Source organism: Lissotriton vulgaris, chromosome 6 (assembly GCF_964263255.1).
Source record: "Lissotriton vulgaris chromosome 6, aLisVul1.2, whole genome shotgun sequence".
NCBI classification, from domain to species: Eukaryota; Metazoa; Chordata; class Amphibia; order Caudata; family Salamandridae; genus Lissotriton; species Lissotriton vulgaris.
Window position 1 is genome coordinate 457948169 of NC_141694.1, and position 25373 is coordinate 457973541.

Genomic DNA, 25373 nt, shown 5'->3' on the forward strand with positions numbered 1-25373 from the left:
GTTGCAGAGTGTGATTGCTGATCAGAGTTGGCACCGAGGCGAGAGAATTATCGAGTCCACTGACCCTGGTCCAGAAACCTGCCGCGCCGGGAATCGAACCCTGGTCCCGGGCCGTCCTCTGCTCTCGGGTCTGCCTCCTCTAACCAGTGAGCCACACTACTTCACTGTGACCGTGATGTCCATAGGTGATTCATCTTTCCCGTTGAGGAATCTTTTCACTGCTAGATGATCGGTAAAGAAGTTTGGAGACCCCTGAATCATGACTCAGTATTTGGCTGGGCCGGCAAAGGCAACTGGTATTTCATGGCTCTTAGTCTAGAGCGAAGTGCCAGAAAGCCCCTTCTTATGTCTACAGTTTCTTTGCTATAATCCTGTGAGATATTTTGTTGTTTTTACAAAGGATGTGGTTATTTTTCCCCATGAAGGCAAGGATCAGCTCTACATTCTGATAGGGGAGAGGTTTGCACACTATTGGTCTCAGCGCTTTCTGACCCGCATGTTTTCTGGTTGGTACTCTGTGGGCTCTGTCAAACTCCAGGGGTTTACTGAAAGTAAGGTTAGTGACTTGGGTAAACCATATTTCCAGAAAAGAAATGCATGACCTAGAAGGGTCTTCCTCACCCTCTGGGATTCGAAAGATTAGCAGATTCCCCCTCCTGTTTCTGTCCTCCAGGCCTAATAGCCATTTCGTGAGAGAGTCCATTGTGATGATTAGGCACTGGAGAGATTTATTAATTTAATTTTCTGCATCTTCCAGTTGGCTAAATCTGCTTTCTGTTATTCTAACATTGGTGTTTCTGATATCTTGTCGGATCGCAGAAATCTCGGTCAGCATCCGGTTTCCTTTGTGGACTTAGCGAGTTCTTGGACGTCCGCTAATTTGCTTACGATGGTATCCCTGGTGGCACCGATGTCCTGTTTGCCTTTAAAGGGAGAGTCCGGATTGGGCGGGCCCACCTTAACTCTCTTGAGGTTTGTCTTAACCTCCTTTTCAGCCACTTTTGTGCAAGTACCGTGCTTCATCAGTGTATCAGTGGTATCCTTGACACCAACGGGGTGCCCTTCGTGATGTCCTTAGTGATGTTGTATTGACCACTCGGTTTTAGTGTGTAGTATGAAGTTGCACACAAAAACTGCAATTGTCACTCTGATCTCTGATTCCATGGTGACCTCCATTACCACACTGAACTCTGATTCCATGGTGTCATCAAAATTGTTGGTCGTGCACCTGTGCTTTTTACTGTTTCACTGCCTCACTTGTGAAACTGTGAGATGAGTATGCCAGTATGCCAGTACCAGTACTAATAACCCTGAACACCAGTGCTGAGTGCAGTATGTTGTATGTTAACGTCTGAGGCACAATAGGGAACTGAGATTGCGAATAACAAAGTCACTCAGATAGCGCAGAAAAATCCAAATGTTAGTGAGGAGAATATTAACAATAGAAAGGCCTGATTCTCTGCTGGTCTTCTAGTCGTCTAATGAAGTTTCTGGAATCTTCCTAGATCATTTTGGAAGCCATAGTAGATAGAGAACTGAGATTGCGAATAACAGTCGCCCAGGTAGCACAGTGGACAGCACTGTTAATAACACTGTTTATAACACGGTTGATAAGCACAGAAAAACACCAAACATCTGATCTTCTGTTGATTTTCTGGAATGTTCTTAGAACATGATAGGGGCCATAGCAGGGTAAGGCAATGTAAGCTTGCATAGGTGTTGGTGTTGGTAGGCACAATATACACGCTATAGGCGCTCTATAGTAGCTGTGAAATAGTACCCTGAACTTATAAGGAGCACTAGGCTATACGATTCTGCAGGAAGCTGGTTGTACTGAAGTAGGTATAGTAAGTTTTGCAGGGAGTGTTGCACTGAAGCCTCATAACGGCCACCATTTTAGAATCAGGCAGAACAAGAGATTAAGCGTGCTTGCACTATGTTGCCTCACTCACATTTCACGGCTTTCTACAGCCATCCTGTCTATCCCGTGGCGTTAGAATGCTGTAGAAGTTGTAGACATAGCAGGATCAGCAGCTTTAGCTAGTAAAAGTGGGATGTTTTTGCAATTTGCCTCGTTATGGCTGCCATTTTAGAATCATGCAGTGCCAAGAGGGGTTAAACATGAGGGATTTAATGTTTTTACTTCTTTTTGTTGATCCTCTTCATAGAGCTCATACCCGCGTTCACCGCAATCATCGTATTCTGTATATCGTAAGCAGCTCGGTTGCTTGCCTTGAGAAGCCTGAGCAGGGCACGCGTCATGGCCTCAGAGGCACAATGTTTGCTAGACGGAGTGGTGGACTGTTAGATAACATGCTGCTGCGCTGCCAGTGAGTGGATCTTCAATGTCTTTACTCTGCTTGATTCTCCTGATTTTTAGCAGAGATTCTGATGAGAAGAATGCACTTAGAAACAGCATTAAGCATATATAAAGTCTTAATAAGGCTCATCCATGGATGGAGACGCAGGCTCAAGCCTCCATCTTCTCCGCGATCCAAACCACGCCCCGTTTAACTATAACTAATAAGCTTGATTGTGTTTGTGATGATTTACAATGTTGGTAGCTTAATGATGGGGGGTGATTTTTTCCTGAAGGGTTTTTTTCATTACCCTTCGGCACTTAGCAAGATTTGTGTTGTGGGTCGCCCGCTTTGTTTCCTGCTTCACAATTCACACTCCTCAAAGGTCCAACAAGTCCCTTTAGCTTACACACACAAGTTAATCTAGTATACACAAATGACTTTTTGTTTCTCTTGTTGCTCATCAACAGCATTACACTACAGGTTGATCTATAGCATTTAAGTTGGGGCTAAGTCGGTAGGGAGTTGGACATGTTACTCGGAGTCAGGAGGATGATGGCAGGGTTTAGGGCATGACTACTTTAACAGCAGCTAGAAGAATGAAGTTATCAACTTCACAGATACCAACATGGTGTTTACTCTCAGAGGCCTACTCAACTCCGTGGACTGGTTGTGAGACGTGCCTTGATTTGACATGTTCTGGCAAATGCAGTGTTGCTGAGTGTATGTTCTACTGCTGGCTGCCCGAAATTTTAAACTTTGTGGTAGTTGGGTGGTGGGGGGGCTATTGTTCTAGATAACTGGAGACAAATATGTGGTGGTCATCACATTAGGCACATACTAGGCTACATATTAAGATGATGATCATGAAAGGTGTGAGTTTGATCGGCTCAATACATTTGACCAGTTGCCTGTGATTGTTGATTGTTGTAATTGCTTTCACCTAATTGATTGCACATCAGTCAAAAAATAAATGATCGTAAATGACTATTCTTTTCTCCTGCATTGCCTCTGAGCCTTCATGGTGCCCTCCTTATGAAATTTACCCTCTGTCCTCCTTGATTCTACAATATCAATTTAGTTTTGCAATCCACAGGTCTTCTGTTCTCCTGTAAAAAAGGCAAAAGCAACATAATGCTCACACTTACCTACAGGACCACAATAGCCAGGTACCCAAGTTGACGGACAATCCAAGAAGAATACAGATACACCTCCCAATTTGTCAATACAGTATAATTTTTCTTTTAATAATCAGTTTTTAGATCTGTGTGTGCGTTGTTCCCTTCACTCCGACATAATGTTTTTTTTTTTATGTGTTCTTATATAGCGCTCGAATTACCGTGAGGCATCTCGGCGCTTGCATTGGGAACCCGTCCTGGCTTTTCCCTGTGGGAAAACCTGTACTGGGCATCCCCAAGGTGAAAGCCAGGCATCCCGCCGCGGGGGGCCGTAGTGGAGATTAAGCAAGCTTAATGCCCAGAGTTGCAGAGTGTGAACCCGTGATTAGAGTAGGCACCGAAGTGAGAATTATCGAGTCCGTGGACATTTGGGCTCAAGACCCTGCCGCGCCGGGAATTGAACCCTGGTCCCGGGTCTGACCTCTGCTTCATGGTATGCCTCTTCTAACCAGTGAGCCACACTTCTAATTTGCAGTGACTATTTTTCAAACATAGCTGACTGACAGAACATTTAAGATTTAGATATATAATAATATAACTAGGTTCCCTCTGGGGCTAATGGACGGTTTGGTTTGCAATACATAGCATTTAAGTGGACTGTGCCATAGTCATTCCTCTGTTTCCTTTTCCTCCCATGGCAGGTTGATGATGGTTGGCTGCTCAGTGCCCAGATTAATATTGTCTTTGTGTAGTGTTTGTCTTTGCCATATCTTCTGCGGGCTGTGTGATTTATTGAGGTGTGACTTAATGATTTGCACCATTAATTGATCACACACTTGGAGGAGGATGTGGTGAAAGCAACACCAACTCAGTGCAGGATCTGCAGTTCTACTTCAGTTACTGAAACCATAGTCCACACTGGTCCCATTTACCTAGCCATGCATAAAAGTGATCAATATTTTAGATACAGAAGGACATCATTCATCAGCATAATCATTCAAGCATTGTTGGTTGTGTTTCATAAATGCTTAAACAAAAACCATATCCACTCCAGACTTTGAGATGAACTTTAGTTTTAATCAAAATACTAGTTCACCATTGCTCTGAGTAATTTTTCATTGCTTGTTATATTTCACTATCAGGTATTCTTTGTTGTGTAGTAGTCTCGTCTCAACTGTTTGTAATTTTGTAAAGCTATGATATAATAATATTTAACCCACTAACTCAGTTTTTATTTCAAATTAGTTGCCTGCGATTAATAATCCTACAGGTGGAGGTCACCTATGTGGGGGGGGCACTTCACGTCTGATTCCTTCACCTTTGTTAGAGCGTTCGCCTGCTACTACTACCACCATCACCATGGCACCCTGAAGTCCTTGCTTCTTCTATTCAGTAAGAGAACTATGGTTTGTTGTAAGTTTTTGTGGGCAATTTAGGCAATGGAAACCCCTTCTAGTGGTCAATAGTTGCAGACTGCAGAGACTAGGGAGTAGTAGGAGTAGGACAAGGGTGCCATATAGGCATAGCACATACCTAATTGGTGTTCTACATTATCAGCTCATTTTAAAAATAGGTTGTGGTAAAAGACAGCAGTGAAATGTAAACAACCCAAAAACCTAGATTTGAGGCATAAATAACGTAACAAATATTTAAAAGTTAACCTAAACAATTAAAAACTATGACAGGACAGAGGAGTCTCTGCATGACTTCTTAAATAAACAGCCCAAGCGAGTGCCAACAAAGAGGATTAGGTAGCTCCACTGAACACCTGTCTACTCTATAATCACATAATATCTGTAACAAACTTAACTTACCTGAGAGTTAGAAGCATTAGCGCGATTTTGGAAAAAATATTAGCATAGACAGAATATGACAAATAAATAATTATTACTCAGCGAGCCCTGCAACCTCCACACCGAGCAGGCCGAGCAGGTCCTGATCCCTATACAGGATGTTGGCCCACCGGTGGGTAAGTCCAGCGTACCCTCTCCCAGTGCTGCTTCTGCTCCTAGAGAGCATATCTACTGCCAGGTCTGGCGCCTGCTACCAGAGGGGAGGGGAAGTGGCGCTGCACATAAAATATGAAAAAGCCCAACCAGCTACACCTCTGAGAAAATGGTACTTGGCTGCACCCCTTAACGGCGCGGCCGAATGCAAGGTAGGTGGAGGCGGCTAGTTGGGCTAGTTTGGCACTGTAGCTCCTCTGCTCCGCCATGTCACTTGGTTGGAGGAAGAGAAGAGTACAGAAAGAAAAGAAGGAAGGAAAGAGAGAAGGAAGGAAATGAAATGAGAAAGTAAAGCAAAAAAAGTACAAAAGTCATGAAAAATTACAAAAACATAAAATACACTAACACAAAGACACATGGAAAGATAATAATTCAAAATGAGGGGTAGCTAAATTAGAAAGAGGTAGAATTACACAGAATAAGGAAAGATTCAAAAGTAGGCCCCAAACACCATAACAGAGCAAAACAACAACCTGGTGCCGTTTGAGTGAGATTTCGGGCATAAGAACACACTTCGCATGGCGTATATCATGCAAATATTCACAACGAGCAAATCCGCCCACTTGTGGAACTCAGCGTAGTGCTGCAGAGTTTTTTTGCCACTTCACGGAGTTCCACATAGCACCCTTACGCTATCTCCTCCGGGGCTTAATTTCCTCAACAGGGCTTATTTTACCTCCAGCCTGATTAATGGATATGTTCAGACAACAGGTGTGACATGTCTTCGATTTGGTGAGCCGGGGCAGAGTTCTTTCATATGGTCTGGGTCTGTCCTAACCTTTTGAGATTCTGGGATGTGGTGATAAACTGTGAATGACGTGGCTCATTGAAATTTATTCTGATCCCCTACTACATGTCAATTGGGATGGATCCCACACCTGTCTAAATTTAAGGCTACTAATAGATTAATTGATTTGGCTGTGGTGCTAGCTAAACAGGAGATCACAATGCATTAGAAAGCCAGCCAGGCTCACAGCGTAGATAAGTGGAATTGTGAGCTTGTTAAGTGGGCTGGTTTTGAAAGTGGTGTGCTGCTTAGAGGCGTGAAAAGGAGGCACAGCTCTATTGCCATGACACATGCATGGAAGATTTGGTGGGCTGTGTGAAGGAGCGAGACCTGGCCACCCCGGAGAGCTCCCCCAGAAGTGTGGCCACTTAAGAGGAGGGTGGGATCTCAGGGACCCCTGTATGGTGTTAGGAATCAGGTCTAGTCCTCTTTCAGTGACCATGAACTATTATCACATGACCTACCAGTTTTGGGATATAGGGCAGTCCTACCTTACTGTCATTGCTTGTTATTGCTAATGTCTGGGTTCCTGGTTGCTGTTCCCTGGTTCCTATGTTTGCTGGAGCTTCTCTGATTATTCTTACGGGCTCGTGAGAATTGTGGATCCCTTTCTGGAGCTCGAGTCTTGGGCTCCTGAATCTCTTTCCTTCCCTCGCCTTCCTTCTTTAGTTAGTTAGTGTCCCTTTTCCCTGTCTTCTGTTTCGTCCCGGTGATTTGGCGAAGTTCCAGTTCATATTTGGGCTGGGGGTTTCTAGGGGCTCCTATTTTCCCTCCCGTCTAGTGACTTCATCTAATCTTGTTTCGGAGCAGCAAGGTGCAGAGGAGTCGCGGTGTTTGTTTCCGCAACTGGTTTTGTTTTGTGCGGCTCCTCATCAGACCGCTCCATATTGTTATGCACGGAAATGACGTTTTAGGTCATTCCTCGATTAGGTTCCGATCTCAAGTGCTGGTATAGACGACAGCGCTACTCATTGTCCTAACTGAAGTGACGGTTTTAAACGTTTGCATTGAAATGGGTAGGGGTTTTTTGTTCATGCCGAATTTGAGGGATGTTTTTCCCCTAATACCAAAACGTTACAAGAGACACCCTACTTGTACTGGTCTACTGCCTTTAACCAAGAGACGTTATCTTGGTCCAGAATTACCTGCTGACCTATTTCTTCACGAAGCCAAGCCTGTACCCTCAACTGGTGAGTGCAATGTGATTGTTTTAGTAGGACATGGTCACTGGTGTTGGGGTATCTGGGTAAGGTATACGACGTTGTGAAGTGTGTTTTCTTTGTTTGTCCAGGTGCAGAAGCGTGGAGAAGGGAGCAGTGAAATCTTCGTTCTACAGGGGTGGAAGACTTGGTGTCTCCTCAAATCCCACCCCCTTTCCTGGTTCATTGGTACACTCATAGTTGACATCTTGTGAGTGACCTGTGGGTTGGGGAAGTGGATTGGAACATACCTCGTTCCTGCAGTGTGTGGGCTGAGTGGAAGGAATCCAACAGAATAACAAGCCCACGAAATATCACTCTGCCCGGACGGGTATGGATGTGGATACAGGGGTTCTCCCGGGTGGGGGCGCTGATGTCCCTACCAGGCAAGACGTGATGGGGCTCTAGCGACTTTACAGGCTCAGGTACAGGACTTACGTCAGGAAAATGTGGGCTTAAGACAGGAACGGGGGGCTGTGAGGGCTAGAGAACAGTCGAAAACAAGGGGGCATGGAGCTGTTATACAGCCTGCAACATTCCAGTATGGAGGAGGGGCGGGACAGAGTACCAGTGGAAGCGGGGCTCCTATAGCGGTTACCGTGACATCCCCTGTTCCTGTTCCTTTGGCTCCCCCTGAGAGGTTTACTGGGGACAGTGATAAGTTTGGGATGTTTATGAACCAGTGCTAATTACATTTTATGTGCAAGCCTGGGACCTTTCCCGATGACTCTGCTAAAGTTGCTTTCACTATCTCATATTTGGCTGGCACCGCTGCTCAGTGGTCTATTCCCTTGATAGAGAGCGATGATCGAGTGCTGTACAATTATAAGGCTTTCAAGGAGTTAATGGGGGAATATTCGCTAAGCATGCTTTTATGCAAGCGAGCGATGCGGAGCTATTGAAGCTACCGCAGGGCAGACAGGATTTATTAACATACATAGCCTCATTTAACCGGTTGGTGTCTGAGACTCATTGGCCGATGGAGAAGCAGACCTCCCTGTTCTATCAGGGTCTTTGTGAGGAACTCAAGGACGTGGTATCGCAGGTGGTGGATCCACCCGATGACTGTGCTGCGTTCATAGATCCTGTTGTAAAACTAAACCATTGATTATCGGAGAGGCGTGGGGACCGTAATAGTTTCCAGGTATCCAGGGGTAGCTATATGAAACCTGAAGTTAAACCACTTGGGGAGCATAAGACAGCACCCAAACCTATGGAGATAGGAGGAGTAAGAGGGCCCTTGACTCCTGAGGAAAAGAAAAGGAGAAGAGAGTTGAATCTATGTTTGTATTGTGGTCAGGGAGGCCATTTTGCCCGGGAATGCCCTGTCAAACCATCAAGAGTTGGGTATGAGAAGAAGGTAGCATTTGCCAGGTGGAAGGACGCTCGAAGAAGAAGGAGGAGGAGCTGAGGGGACAGTATGATGTACTGGGGGCAATAGATCTGGCACCAAGGCATCTCATTATTACTGCCCATCTTCTGCTTTCCGTGCACAATCGAGTGCCGGTGTCTGTGTTAGATTCCGGTGCCACCGAAAACTGCATCGATATTTCTTTGGCGGAAAAACTAGGGATTCCCTGTCACTACAAGGAACAACCAGAGCCGGTGAGAGCCATAGACGAGACTGAGCTGACATCAGGGTGTATCACCCGTCAAACCGTTCCTTTACGGCTACTGTGCGAAAATGGGCATACTAAAACAGTGGTTTTTGACTTAATAGATGCCCCTTCTTTCAGTTTGGTGTTGGGGGTTCCTTGGCTGCAGGAACACAATCCCAAGATCGATTGGGTGCAGTGTTTGGTGACGCTGGATTCCACCTTTTGCTTGAGACATTGCTACAGAGAGGCCAGTGAACGGATCACCCCTTTGTCTTGTGCGGTGGCAGAGGTGGGCTCTGTTCCACCGCAGTATTCCACTTACAAATATGTTTTTGATAAAGGACAGGCTCAGGGTCTTCCCCCGCACCGGTCATTCGACTGTAGGATTGATTTGGTGTCCGGTATTCCTTTGCCATGCAGCCACATATATGCATTATCAGAACCCGAAGAGCTGCATCTCAAGGAATATTTAGATGAGATGTTGCAGTTGGGTTTTATCCGTCCCTCCTATTTGCCTGTGTCATCAGCAATCTTCTTCATACCGAAGAAGGAGGGGACGTTGAGGGTCTGTGTGGACTACCGGACCTTAAACAAGGCCACGGTGAAGAACAAATACCCTCTTCCACTCACCCCCGTGTTGTTGGACCAGCTTCGCAAAGCCACGGTGTTTACCAAATTGGATTTGTGGGGCGCCTACCATCTTATCTGTGTTCGACCCGGGGATGAATGGAAGACGGCTTTTAAGACCAGACATGGTTTATTTGAATACTGTGTAATGCCGTTTGGCTTATGTAATGTGCCAGCGGCATTCCAGTTCTTCATCAATGAGGTCCTTAGTGAGTACCTGGATAGAACTGTCATCATCTATCTGGATGACACTCATATTTTCCGAGAACGGTGCTGAACATCAAGACCATGTGACACAAGTGCTACAGAAATTGCAGGAACATCAACTGTATGCCAAACTCGAAAAGTGTCAGTTCAGCACCTCTGAGGTGGAGTTCTTGGGATTCATTATTTCAGCAGAAGGTATTCGAATGGACCCAAAAAAGATACAGGCAATTGTGACCTGGCCCATACCATCTACAGTTAAGCGCATTCAGGTGCTTTTAGGATTCGCCAACTTTTATTCGGCGTTTTATTTCTCATTTTTCCGACATAGTGGCACCCATGACCCGCCTGTTGAGGAAGGGGGTTCCCTTAGTTTGGTCTATTGAGGCTCAGGACACCTTCCAGCTGGTACTCAGGAAATTCACTTCAGCACCTGTATTGACGCATCCTGATCCTGCCCTGCCGTTCTTTATTGAAACGGATGCTTCGTCGTGTGCGGTGGGTGGGGTGTTATACCAACGGGAGGAGGGTACTGGCCATATGCACTCCATTGCCTTTTTTTCTAAGACCTTGCTTCCGGCGAGGCGCAACTATACTGTGGCGGAGAGGGAATTATTTGCAGTGAAGCTGTTCTTCGAGGAATGGCGCCATTATTTATGGGGCGCCCCACATACAATTACAATCTATACTGACCATAAAAACCTGGAGTTTTTTCGGTCTGCCCGGGCTTTCACTCCGCCTCAGATGCGGTGGGTCCTATTCTTTAACGAATATGACTTTGTGATAACATACAGACCTGCAGCACAGCAGATCAAATCTGACACTCTTTCCCGGATCCATGTTGATCTGAGAGAAGTGAGTCCCTCGAAGAAAGATAGACCGATAATCGATGGTGAGAGGATCATTGGAGTCGTAACTTCCCTTCTCTCGTGAAAGAGCGCTTACGTCAGACGGATTTGGCTCCTTGGCTAGCATTACCCCAGGTGGTATCTCAGGATGGGTTGTTGTACCATGAGAGTCGGTTGTTTGTTCCCCCTGTTTTGTTTGAGATGTTCTGGTGGGAGAGTTTGGCGAGAGATATTCAGAAGTATGTGACTGCTTGCCCTGTTTGTGCCATTAGTAAGCCTTCACACTGTAAGCCCTCTGGTCTTTTGCAGCCCTTAAAGGTTCCTCCTACTCCTTGGCATACCATCAGTATGGATTTCGTAACTGACCTTCCATCTGTGTCGGGATTTACCGCCATTTTAGTGGTGGTAGATTTATTTACGAAATTCCTTGATTAGGTTCCGATCTCAAGTGCCGGTATAGACGACAGCGCTACTCATTGTCCTAACTGAAGTGACGGTTTTAAACGTTTGTATTGAAAACGGGTAGGGGTTTTTTGTTCATGCCGAATTTGAGGCATGTTTCTCCCCTAATACCAAAACGTTACAAGACACACCCTACTTGTACTGGTCTAACAACCTAATTCATCAAGCCGAAATCGGCTCGCAAAGGGCCAGATTCTGAGAATCTGGCCCTTTGCGAGCTCTATTTTTGCATTTGGGATTCATCATCCCAAATGCAAAAATCGGTAATAGTGACGTCGCAATTTTGCGAGGAATTACATTTAAGGAATCTCTATTTGAGATTCCTTAAATGCAATTCATCAACCATTAAAAAATTGTGAATTCGCAATTTCGGCCCGCTATTTACCGTGAGGTCAAACCTCGTGGTAAATAGCGAAAACTTAGAAAAATGCTTTTAAAAGCATTTTTCTAAGTTGCATGTTGCACACACACATGTCCTTTGGACATGTGTGTGCGCAACACCTGTTTCAATTTGCATTTAAGGGGTGCTACAGGGTGTCCTTTGGACACCCCTGGCACCCTTTAAATCGCTATCTTATTTGCGATTAGCTAATTGCTAATCGCAAATAAGGAATACTCCCCATTCATTCCTATGGGCCTTTTGGCCCATAGGAATGAATGGGGAGTAGGCCCATTGCGATTAGCAATTTGCTAATCACAAATAAGGATTGTGTAGGAATCGTAAATTTTTGCGATTCCTACATGAATCCCGTTTTGCGAGTCTGTAATAGCGATTCCTTATGAATCGCTATTATAGACTCGCAAAACGGGTCTATGATTAATCAGGCTGTATTTCCTGTTACCAAGAGACGTTATCTTGGTCCAGAATTACCTGCTGACCTATTTCTTCACGAAGCCAAGCCTGTACCCTCAACTGGTGAGTGCAATGTGATTGTTTTAGTAGGACATGGTCACTGGTGCTGGGGTATCTGGGTAAGGTATACGACGTTGTGAAGTGTGTTTTCTTTGTTTGTCCAGGTGCAGAAGTGTGGAGAAGGGAGCAGTGAACTCTTCGTTCTACAGGGGTGGAAGACTTGGTGTCTCCTCAAATTCCACCCCCTTTCCTGTTTCATTGGTACACTCATAGTTGACATCTTGTGAGTGACCTGTGGGTCCGGGAAGTGGATTGGAACATACCTCGTTCCTGCAGTGTGTGGGCTGAGTGGAAGGATTCCAACATATGGGAGCTAGCCTTGGGTTGGTTGAATCCCCCGTTCAGCACAGTTGATTCAAAGTATGTTTTAACACTGGAATTTCATCATATTGGGACTTCATGGCAAAATTAAATGCCAAGATTGAAGATACACAGGACAGCTTTGTTTTATTTTGTAAGAGTAGGTTATGGAGTGGGCGTATTTGTTAGAGGAAGGGCAATTGAGTTGGGGTTTATGTGGCTAGACTTGCATTGGCTAGGCCTTGCACTGCTTCCATAAGGGCTTAGGTACAACCCAAGGAGATGTGTTATGTACTTGCTCTCTATATTAGAAACTAATAAACATTTTGTAGCAAAGAAATACTGCTACTACTGCTACTAAGGCTACAAAGGCAGAATAAACTATACTCACCACACACAGACACTTCATCAAGTGACAGTGATACCACTAGCAGACCACCAAGGACCAATATTCCACCATCAATTGAACCTTCACAAATTCAAGTACAAACGTCAGGACAAGCACACACATCAGGACAACCTTTTTTAGAGGAAGGCCACCAGGTCAAAGGAGACCCAGGAAGACCAAAAGGAAAGGAGACACCAAACACGAGAAGTACCACTGGAGGAGAGAAAGAAAAAGCCCAAAACTAGCTCAAACTACTTTGAAAGATATCATTAATCAAGCCTATGAAAAAGGTGTAATCAACGATAAAACAAAAAAAATGTTGATCCACGAATATCCTAAGATTTCAATCATTTATATGGTACCGAAGATACTTAAAGACCCCATCCATCCACAATTCAGACCTATATTGTCAACCAAAGGAAGCATACATGAATCCATCGGACAATTGTTTGATCGATACCTAAAACCCTTGGTTTTCAAAATGCAAACATTTGTAAAGGACACAACAGACTTCCTAAACAAATTACAAAACATCACAGTTGACGGAGATGAAACCCTTCTTATGTGTACCATAGACGTGAAGTCATTATATATTCCAATACCTCACAAAGAACAAAGAGAACAAATAACATTCTTAGATGTTCAAATAACTCTTGTTAACAACATGTTCGATACTGATATATACAGGAAACCAACTGATCGAAAAAATGCACTGCACTATGCCAGTTTCCACCAAGAGACATTGATACAACATTTACCCTATTCATAAATGTTGCGAATCAAACGCATTGTATCTAATCCACAAACAGCAGTTGTAAGGCTACATGAAATGACAGAACGCTTCACACAGAGAGGTTACCCAGGCAAACTACTGGAGGAAGCCAAACACAGATGTCAACTCAAAAACAGGAATGACTTATTACAAAAATCAACATTTACCAAAACGAATCGCATAGTAATGGTGTCTAAATTTTCTACAGCAAGTCTAAAAATAAAATGCATCATAAAGCGACATTGGTCACTGTTAACAGTGGAACCGGATTTCAAGAATTTTTTCATGGAAAAACCCACCTCTGCATATACCAGGAATAAAAACATGGGGAAATGCTCAAACATACCATGACAGAGGATAAAAGAGAACACATAAAGGAACTGTGGCTTGCCATAGTTGCAACAATTGCAATAACATAATAATACGAGCAATTCTAACACATCCAAGGAAAGGTCATAACATCAAACTAACAGTCACGGCCACATGTGACACTATGAAAGTAGTCTATCTGCTGAAATGCCCCTGTGGCATAGTTTATGTTGGAAAAACCGAAAGTAAAATCAAGATTAGAATCAATGAACATAAATCTAACATATGCACAGAGAACCTCAAATCAGTTGGGACTAATCATTTTCACCAAAACAACCACAATATCAGTCAACTTAAATTCTTAATCCTGGAAGTGGTATTGAAAAAATAATTTGATGATAACAGAAAATATCTTCTTCAGCGAGAAAACTATTGGATACAAAATCTGTACAGTATACATCCATTTGGAATGAACGAATGCATGGAACTGGCATGTTACTTATAATGAACTTGAACCTTTGTTTATCACACACATTGTTATTTTCAATCTTTTTTCCACCTTTTTAATTGCATCCTGCCTTATTGTTATGCCTATATCTGTATTTCATGACATTCAAAGGTGGCTGACATATACATATGAAACGAGTCCTTTCTCTAACATGTTTGATTATTACACACATACTTGTGCTACACCACATTGAAAGATGGCTACCATATTCGCTCGAAATGAGTCCCTTCTTCATCACCATAACCACCATGACTTTTAAAACCACACTGAAACCGGGAAACTAATACACAATGCACTTGACGGAACGTTAGGGGAAACTAATCACACGCAGTAAGGTATGTAAACAATGTCTTGCATGGCACGTAAAGTTAATGTAAAATTCTGTTCAGACCTCATATTAGCTTGATTCACGTCACTTCACTTGCTTTAAGACACAATGCGGAACACGCCGATGTCGATAACAAGCAAACACCCAGCCTAACTGACCGTTCACTATTCATGCGTTTATTTCGCACTGATTTTAATCACACCATACCGGCATCTTGTCTATTTCTTCACGATTTAATTAAACCTGCACCATAATACATAGTCCCATACTAGTTTAAACTACGTCGAGTCACCTGCTTTTAACACGGAACTCACTGTAAATAAAACACAGGTTTGTCACGATTCTGATTTAACATGCCGCACCAGCATAGTTATTTTCTTCACCTCATTTCAACTAATAGATCCCATACTATAACGTATGCTATGTCACTGCCACTGACATAATGTGAGACATCTTAACAGCCCCGCTCTCCATTTGGCATGAGTCACTATTACGCCAGGAACTGAATAACCCAAAAAATATTGATAATTATGCATATAGTCCCTCATGATAGTCATGTTTATTATAGGACTAATCCCTGATGAAGGGTAAGGATACCCGAAATGCATTGGATGTTATAGTCCATATACTATGAGTTACACAAAAAAATATGAGATGAAAATATAAGATGAAGATATATAATGTATGAATAAAATACATGAATTTATATTCATTCAGAAGCAACCTACCTACCTTTATTATCAACTTGAAGAGCCTATTAGAAGGATAACAATAGTGCCCAGGGGGACACATTCCTTGTAGGAAGTGCAGTAATCAATAGTCCAACTTCACAGAGCTGTGAGACCGAAAACACAGAGCCAATGAACAGTTAGCAACTCCTTGCAACCCGCACCAGACATCAAATATAGCAATGGTTGTGGCCCAGCGAAAGCACAGGCAGGACCACAAACAAGGACATGAACATTTTAAACCAGAATCTAAAGACTCAAAAAGCAGTGCAAATGGGCAGGCACTGGGAAGCTTGCACTTATATAGGAAACATAGAAATAACTGAACAAAACCAGCAAAATTGCGACTCTTTTGCTCTTGCTTAAGAATTACAGTAATGAACCAAAGTGTAAACCAAACAGTATCACCACATATTCAAATATTTCCATCAGCCACAACCCCCCCTCCAAAAAACTGATAACAAGAAGGTAGACACTCTTATAATGGATACCACAAATCCAAATTAAAATAAAAAAAGTTAGGGGTATCCCGTCAAGTGGGAGGCTCACCCAAAATTGCACTCTCCACCATAAAATCTCTAGTATCAAGGTAAAACACTGTAATAGTACATGAGTCCACAATGTTGACACAAACAGAAGCTATTTAAGCGGACATGAGTGACCCAAAATAAATAGATCAACATCAAATGGAGTATAGGAGGCCAAGGTAAAACCTAGGAATCACATTATTACCTTGTAATAACATCAGACCAATGGCTTCCCACAGCTGCCTCAAAGACCCATCGAGGGAAACAGTGGTCAGGTATCACCGCCAGGATCAAGTCCACAACGAGGGAGTCATAATCCTGCCCCCTAATTCACGTCTACTGCCATTGTTAAATGACGACGCAACAGTGAACTGTCAAGATTTTAAGCTTAATTTATATCCTGAGTATGCTTCAGAAGACAAGTGGGACACACTTAAAGGAGGGAATGTGGTGAAGTTCTATGGCCATATGCCAGTCCTATATTGAAGGAGTAGCCTTTCTCCCTCCTGACACTGGAGACAAACAAATGCACCAAAATAACCTTTTTCAAGCCAGAGCCACTAAATAAGGAATAAAAAACATGTAGAAAATTTCAGGATACAAGTTAGAGAAGTGACCACACTGAAATATCTTGCCTTTTTAACAGTGAAGCACGATGACCAAAATGAGATCTCATGTCAAGCTAAGGATAATAGCAACAAGCTGAGGACCACAACTAGCTCCATTTTAAGGGACATTAAAGAGATAACTAGAACCTTTCCAACTGGGGAAGCGAATTTACAAATCATAGCAAACAAAGAATGAAGTTCACACCAATGCATTATGCAGGCCCAGGGACGAAGACTGGGCGTGTCTCCCTAATGCTCTCAGGTTGCAACCCTAGTAATCAACTGTTAACAAACTGCATCCAAGTGACAAGCCCCATCTTAAATTTTTTTTCATGAAAGCTATTGTTGTTATTGTTAATGACATTTATAGAGCTCTAACTACTTCCTGAAGGTGTCCTGGCGCTATGTGAGGTCCTGCCCGACACAAAAGTGAAAGGGGTATTGATGAGATTAGCTAATGAAAAAAGCCTTGTTTTTAATGCTTTCCTGAAGGCCAGTAGATTAGTCATACATCTGAGGTGTGATGGAAGGGCGTTCCATGCTTTGGCTGCATTGGCTACAAAGCTTCTGCCCCCCCAATTAGATTTTTTAACAAAGGGCACCATCACCAGTTTTGCATCTGATGACTTCAACAATCTTTTCGTAATCGCTGTTGTAAGTAGTCTTGCCCAGCTCCATGAAGGGCTTTGAAGAACAAGCACAAGGCCTTGAACTGAGTGTGCTTCTTAACCGGCAGCCAGTGAAGTTTTTTTTATCTCAGCCGAGATTGATACGTATTTTGGTATGCCAGTCAGGAGACTGGCTGGTGCATCTCGCAGGATCTGTAATTTGTTCATCAGTCCTTCCTGGATATTCAGATGTAAGCTGTTACAGTAATCCTATCAGGACATTGTTAACACTGTGATTGCGTATCTTTGGGTAACAGGGGCAATATTTTCCTACTAGATTTCAAGATATAGGACGTGGATGACACCACTATGTTCACCTGGCCCCTAAAGCTAATATTGCTATCAATCCACACTCCCAGGTTCTTCACCTTTCTACTGGGAGTGGGAAGGGGGCCCGAAGCATCCGACCAACAGCCAGGGTTCCAGAAGTTGGGGTTGGTGACAAAACAGCACAACCTCCGTTTTACCGGAGTTGAGCTTTAGGCAATTTTGGGCCATCCAGACCCCCACAGCATTCATACAGTCCTGGAGCCGCTTCACAGTTCCCAGAAGCTCTTCAGGCCGTATAGACACCACAATTTGGGTGGCCTCCACGTAGGATGTCAGACTAAAGCCAAAGGATTCAATTAGGGGCGCAAATGAGGACACATAAATGTGGAAGAGTGTGGGACTCAATGAAGACCCTTGCAGCACTGCACAGGGTAGTGAGAATGATTCAGCCTCGATTTCGCCTAGTTCAACCGTTTGCGTTCTGTTGGAAAGAAAGTATTTGAGAAGTTTCCAAGTGGTGCCCTGGACTCCAATCTCATGCAATCCGTCTATCAGCAAGGCATGATGGACCATATCGAAGGCCGCTGAAAGATCCAATGTGATCAATGCTGCCTTTCCTCCCTGATCCTGTATAGTCCTAATCTCTTCTGTGGACTTGAGAAAGGGCAGTCTCCATACTGTGCCCCTCTCCGAAACCGTACAGGGTTGGGTTCAGCACCTGAGATTCTTGGAGAAACACGTTGAGTTGTGCGTTAATGTTTCTCCATGATTTTCGCCGGGAGTGATAATCTGGATATGGGTCTGAAATTGCTTGAGTCTTTAGCATCAAGGCTGGGTTTTTTGAGCAGGGGCAGGATGGGTGCCTATTTCCAATCTCTAGGAAAATAACCCTCTGAATACATTGTATTTATGATGGCAGTCAGCATTAGTGAAACTGGCTCTGCTGCCAGTTTTACTATGTGGCTTAGCGATAGTGAAGCTAAAAGGGCAACAATTAGTGAATGAAAGCAATGCGTTCTTATTGCCCTGCAGCAAACCTGGGCCTTTCACTCGTGCCCGTAGCCTGACTTCACAGCCTATGAAGCAACAGCAGCAGCCTCATGGATGGGGCGGCATGTTTCTGGTGGGGTGGCAATCAATGTGAAGAATGATTTGGAAGCCACTGTTAGAATACTGTGTAAAGGGAGAGGCAATTACATATTTATCAAACTCTACCTGGCCAAAATCGGCAATGTAATATCCGAGCTCCCAACCATCATTTTAAGCTGTATTTACCTCCATCCACTAAAGACAAAAAGAGAGGCAGCAATAGAAACATTTTCAGCAGTTAAATAATTTTCAGCCCTCCACCCAGGTGACATGGGTTGTGATGGGTGATTTCAATGCTATTTTCATGCCTGTAGGTTCAAACACTCCATTTGTGGCCCTGGATGATTCAAGTTGGGCCATACCACGGATCAAGAGGCAATTCAAAAGAACTGATAAAGAAGGAGTCATGGTGGCCTCCTTTCTAAATCAGCTAGGCCTGCACTTGTCTAAATGGGACACTCCAGACAGAATCACCAGCTGCATATGCACACTTCATGTTATAGAATGGAAATGCATAAATGGGAACCCCCTCTAAAGTAAATTTGAGGTCAGGGAGAAGAGGGGAAATACCAAACTTAATGAAAAACTCCCTCAGGACCTATATTTCTTTTCCATCTAAGCAAACCTATATACAATTAGGGCTTGACAGAAGTACAATCATATAAAAAAAGCTTACAGGATAAACTTTACAATTGTTATTTATTTATTTTTTGTACATATTTTTAACTTGTAGGAAAATCAACAGTATTGCCACAATAGGTTCAAACTTACATTCAGAATGCAATTGAACAAATAGCCCCGAGATTCGATTCTTTTCATATACCAAGACCACTCAATAAACAACTCATAGACTGAGAAGGAATCGTACAACATTCATATTGAAACATCTGAAAGAAAGGGAGACTAAAGATTACAACATCTTCACGAACAAGTATGTTCTATATGTTCACCAGGGTCTGGACATTGGGTTGACGCACGTTCCGGTGGCATAAAGTGGATGGAACGGCCACCTTCTTCATGACATTTTTAGATACCCATAAAAATCACAAAACACAAGTGGGGCACAACTAGGTAGAGATGGCCAACAAACTGCTGACAGCATGTATTAAAATGTCTTATTCTAGTTATCTATTGGTATAAACCACAATGATGTAGTGTCCAGTGGAAGACATCGTTTTTACGTCGGGACGGGGTCCCAAAAAAGCTAACGTTTCTAAATCGTGGAAGTTCACTTGTACAGGATAGTTTTGCTTTAGAGTGCAAATAATTGACGGTAATACTGGATCCAACACTTCTCAACTAGGTGGATTATCAATCATTCACTCCCATCAGTCGATTGCCGAACTCAATCGGAGGAGTCTCTTAGTAAGCAGTCCGCCGTTCTGATATCCAGGTTGGCTGATCTAGATTTGGAGCCTTGGAATACATCTGGGTGTAACTGGCCAACTTTCAAAATATCAGCATGTTTGTTGTGACCTTCACCTTGACCAGTGACCATGTAATCCTTACCTGTGAAGTACTAAGTACTTTCACCCTAAAATAAAACCCCTCGGCATTGAGGAACAGCTTGAGCTAGTCAAGAAAATAGTGTCCCATAAGAAATCATGAACAATACGGGAAAAGTGTGGACAATTTCCTGGATACGTCCCAGCAAGTAACAAAGATATAATCACTGTAAACCTCTGGGGGTACCTAATCAGTAATTTAAGGGAAAACATAACTTGTGCGGGGAGATGGAAAAAGACAAGCCATCTGCAAATTCCAATTTAGCAGCCAAAAGGAAACATCAAATAGCGATCCTGAAATGCAGTTTAAATAAAGCAATGAGGTAGTCCAGTAACTACAAGGGGGCAAATAAACAACAAAGGACCCGGGTTGCTATAATCCACCGAGAACATAGAAAAACCCAAAAATGAAGCAACCAGATCGAGATGGTGACATTATCACTTTTTGTTCCAGACAGCAAAGATACATCTTTAATAACTTCAACTCAAGTAGCCTTAGCTATCAAGTCAATGAGTGTTTGTGTTGTGTTCGGCCCAAAGAGCATTCCAGCTGCAGTATACAAGTGGGCACCATTTCAATGTGGCACAGTGATGGCACCTCTATTGCAAGAACGCCGATCCATAAAATAGGCTCACGATCGTGCTTGGGAACTACTGATTGATCACATTACTAGACGCTGAAGGGAAGGTCTGCGCCAGAATATTAAACCAAGTGCTTTAAGCTTTGGCAGATGAAAGTAAGCTGATTCCCTGTCTCAAATTGGCTTCTAAAATGGCTGTCACATATAGGAAAATCTCATTTGTATTTTTTTTTTTTTATTTATAAAGTTTTATATAAGACGAACGTGACCCACGAGGGTATCAGAACGCTTTACAGTATACAGTACAAGAACATAGATGTATGAGAAGGTATACACACATTCAAATTTGTCAATTCGTACAATCGAGATATGAAATAAATGGATTACAAACATAGAGGACCGGGAATCTGCAGGATGATGTGCAATATACCGTTATTGAACATTAGGTGATTGTGCTAGCCAACAAATATAAAAGCCAACTAAGCTTTACACTACATACAGTTATTGAGCATTAAGGGCTGTGATATTAAACCTACATACAAAAGTCTCATTCATTCCACCAGAGTTAGGTAATGATAAGTGAGTCATATAGACAATACTATGACCGTCTAGTATTAAGACTTAGGACGTGAATTTGTTCATTAGTAGTATTTTTACTTCTTTTTTGAATGCAGTAAAGAAAGAAATTCCATGCACGACTGGAGGTAAGGAGTTCCAAATCTTTGGAGCAATCCCTGAGAAAGCTCTGCAGCCAGTTCTCTTCTTATCGAAGGATTGAGGTTTCAGAAGGAAAGTACTCTCACTTCGTCACTTCGTACTTGTCTGCAACCTCCAGACCTTTCCAGCTTTAGAGCCAAGTAACTGGGTGTATTGTTATGAATTGCTTTGTGTGTCATGTTGGCCACTTTTACATGAATTCTTGCCTCGCAAGGCAACCAGTTCAGGGCTTTCAAGGTCGGGGAGATGTGACTGTTTCTTTTGGTTCCTGATACCAGTTTAGCCGCAGCATTCAGTGATACCCTCAACTGAGCCAGCTTGTATTTGGGGAGACCACAGAGAGTGGTGCTTCCGTAGTCTAATCTTGGCAGCACTAGGGCTTGTACTGCCATTTTTAGATCAACCTGAGGGTGGAAGGGTTTGAGTTTCTTTAGTATACTCAACTTGTGGTTAGCTCCCTTGGTGGCATTAGTGATGTGCGAATGCATATTCAGATGTTTGTCCATGGTGATTCCTAGTGATTTTGCTGAGTCAATGATGCGGGAAACACAATCTAAGGAGGTTAGGTGTTTTAACCATGAGTCTAACTTCGGTGGGTGGCTCGGTGGCAAGATGAGGATGAATTCCGTTTTTTTGATATTCAGCATGAGGTGGTTGTTAGTGAGCCAGCTTTGAGTGTTCAATAGAATTGAGTTGAGGGCAATGAAGTCTTCTGGGGTGGAGATTTTCAGATACAGCTGGGTGTCATTCGAGTACAGGTGATATAGAATGTTCACTGATTTCAGTGCATTCACCAAAGGCTCCATTAGGAGGTTGAAAAGAATGGGTGATAGGGCTGATCCCTGAGGGACTCACAGGGTGACCACAGAGAGTTGCGAGAGTGAATGCTTCATCTTGATTCTTTGAGATCTGTTATTCAAGAAGGGGAACAATTGCAACACTGTGCCCGAGAGGCCCATCCTTCGTTCCAATAGAAACAGGAGGTTGTCATGCTTGACCTTATCGAAGGCTGAGGACAGGTCAAGATGTATTAGTAGGCATGATACATTGCGGTCAAGCATTTTTAGTATGTCATCCATAATGTGTGTGAGTGCAGATTTTGTGTTGTGATTTGACCGAAGCCGGATTGGTGACTGTCTAAGAGGTTGTAATTCTCAATATGGTTGCATAATTGAATGTGTACACATTTCTCCAATAGTTTTGCCAAGTGGGGGTGTTGGATATAGGACAGTAGTTGTTGAGATCAGATGGAGTGGCATCAGCTTTCTTTAGTATAGGTGTGACCTGCCCTATTTTAAGGCAATCCGGAATGTCACCTTGACTCAGGGAGGCTTTTACAATTGTTGCCCATAGTGGTAGGATAGATGTCTTTAGGATTTTGAACAGGGCAGAAGGCACGGGGTCAGAGAAATGATTAGAGGGGTTGATTTGTGTTCATCGTCCCTCACCGCCCCTGCTGCTGCGTCCCCTGTGGCCCCCAACCCCCTGACTGCCCACTGCCCATTCTCTGCACCCACCTCCCAGCTTCCAGCTTCTCCTCCCTTTAACCTCCCCATATAGGCCTTCTGCTGCGTCTTCTTTCCCATCGTCTTCAAGCAGCAGGTGTTGGTGGTACTGCTCTTGCTCTGGTGATTTTCTTCTTGACCCACAGGTGTCAGTACGTTGAAGTGGGAGGGTTTAATTCTGAAGAGTTTAGACTTCCTTGTGGGGTTCCCCAGGGCTCTTTCCTAAGCCCTACTCTTTTTAATGTTTATGTAGCCTCCCTTGCTAACTTAATAAGAAGTTATGGTTTTAATTTAGTTTCCTACGCTGACGATACACAGATCATTGTGTCTGTCTCCAGTAATATTTCTGAGTCAGCTTCTAATTTTCAAAAATGTATGAGTGATGTCAGCAGCTGGATGGCTACTAATTGTTTAAAGCTTAACTCTAATAAGACTGAGGTACTAATTTTCGGAAAGGACGCCTCAATGTGGTCTGCTGACTGGTGGCCCGCCGAGCTAGGCTCCACCCCACATCCAGTAGTACAGGCTAAAAACCTTGGTGTCATCATTGATTCCGCTCTTGGTTTCTCTCAACACATAAGCATGTTGACATCCTCCACTGATTGCAAAAACCACAGTTGATGGACATAATGCAGAACAATGTCATACATTCAACCCAGTACAGAGATCTGGTCCTAAATCCACCGTTTTTTGCACTCCACACCACCCCATCACCATTCTTTAGCTCACTCAGCCACCCCAGTTCAGACATGGCCATATGCAAATCAGTCTGACCCTGTGCCTCATGGGAAGAGTCCAGCCCGAACTGCCAAGCCATGCCTTCCTTGGACCGGAAAGAAGCTTCCGAGGACCGGTTTCTGGCATTCCAGCCATCATCAGCCCGGCTTGCATGAATCCAGTGGTGTGGAGATCATGGGACTCACGTCTGAGCATACCCATCTCACTCGGGTTGACTATTGCAAAAACCACAGTTGATGGACAGAATGCAGAACAATGTCATACATTCAACCTAGTACAGAAATCTGGGCCTAAATCCATCGTTTTTTTTGCACTCCACACCACCCCTGTTCAGACATGGCCATATGCAAATCAGTCTGACCCTGTGCCTCATGGGAACAGTCCAGCCTGAACTGCCAAGCCATGCCTTCCCTGGACCGGAAATAAGCTCCCAAAGACCGGTTTCTGGCATTCCAGCCGTCTTCAGCCCAGCTTGCTTGAATCCAGTGGTGTGGAGACTGTTTGACTGTTCCCATGAGGCACAGGGTCAGACTGATTTTCATATGGCCATGTCTGAACTGTGGTGGCTGAGTGAGCTAAAGAATGGTGATGGATTAAACCCAGATCAGTTGACTGGGGGTGAGTGTTTGATTGGTTCAAACGCTCCGTCCATCATCCCCTTTTGTATCGCTTTGTTCGCCCTAAGTTGGCAGGGTATGCTCAGACGTGAGTCCCTTGCTCACTTGGCCACTGGATTCAAGATAGCCTGGCTGATGAGGATCATGAATCCGAAACCGGTCCCAGGATGCTTGTTTCCGGTCCAGGGAAGACATGGCTTGGCAGTTCGGGCTGGACTGTTCCCATGAGGCACAGGGTCAGACTGATTAGCATATAGCCATGTCTAAACTGGGGTGGCTGAGTGAGCTAAAGAATGGTGATGGATCAAACCCAGATCAGTTGACTGGGGGTGAGTGTTTGATTGGCTCAAACGCTCCGTCCATCATCCCCTTTTGTATTGCATCCTCTACATATTACACCCTTCGTATTCTTTGAAAATGTTTTCCTTTTATTCCAGTTGATCAACAAAGAACAGTGATGGCAGCGCTGGTCATGTCCAAGTTGGATTACTGTAACAGGCTGTTGGTGGGCGCTTGCAAATCAGTGACTGCTAAATTACAGGTTCTCCAAAATGCAGGGGCTCGCCTTTTGTTCAGACTTTCCCGTTTTTCTTCTGCAAAACATGCCTTAAATGAATTACATTGGCTGCCTATTATAAAGCGAATACTCTTTAAAGCCCTGTGCATCGCCTTCAAGGCTTTACAAGGTACTGGCCCGGAGGCTTTGCAGAATCTTTTTCAATGGTATCTACCCTCTAGGACGCTTCGTTCCTCATCGGTCATTAATGTCAAGATTTCCAACTACCGCCTACAGAGATGGGGAAGGAAGAGCTTTCATCTCATTATGGCCAGGTGGTGGAATGCACTTCCCACTCATCTGAAATCAGCTCAAGATCTTTTGCCTTTTATAAAATATTCAAAAACTTGGGTCTTTACGCTCTAATCTTCTGTGCTCTTTCTTATGCGGCAGTTGTGATTTGTTTCCGCCAGGCTAGTGCCTAGATGCCTTCTGGTCGTAGTGCACTATATACATAAATAAATAAATAAATAAAATAAAAATAGTGAGGAGAGCGACCCTTGACCCTGACAGGTAGGTTACTCTCCCTCTGCACAGCACCACCTGTGTGTCCCTGCCGCGGCGAGGAAGTTTGAGGCCCTCCACCGCCCACAGGCT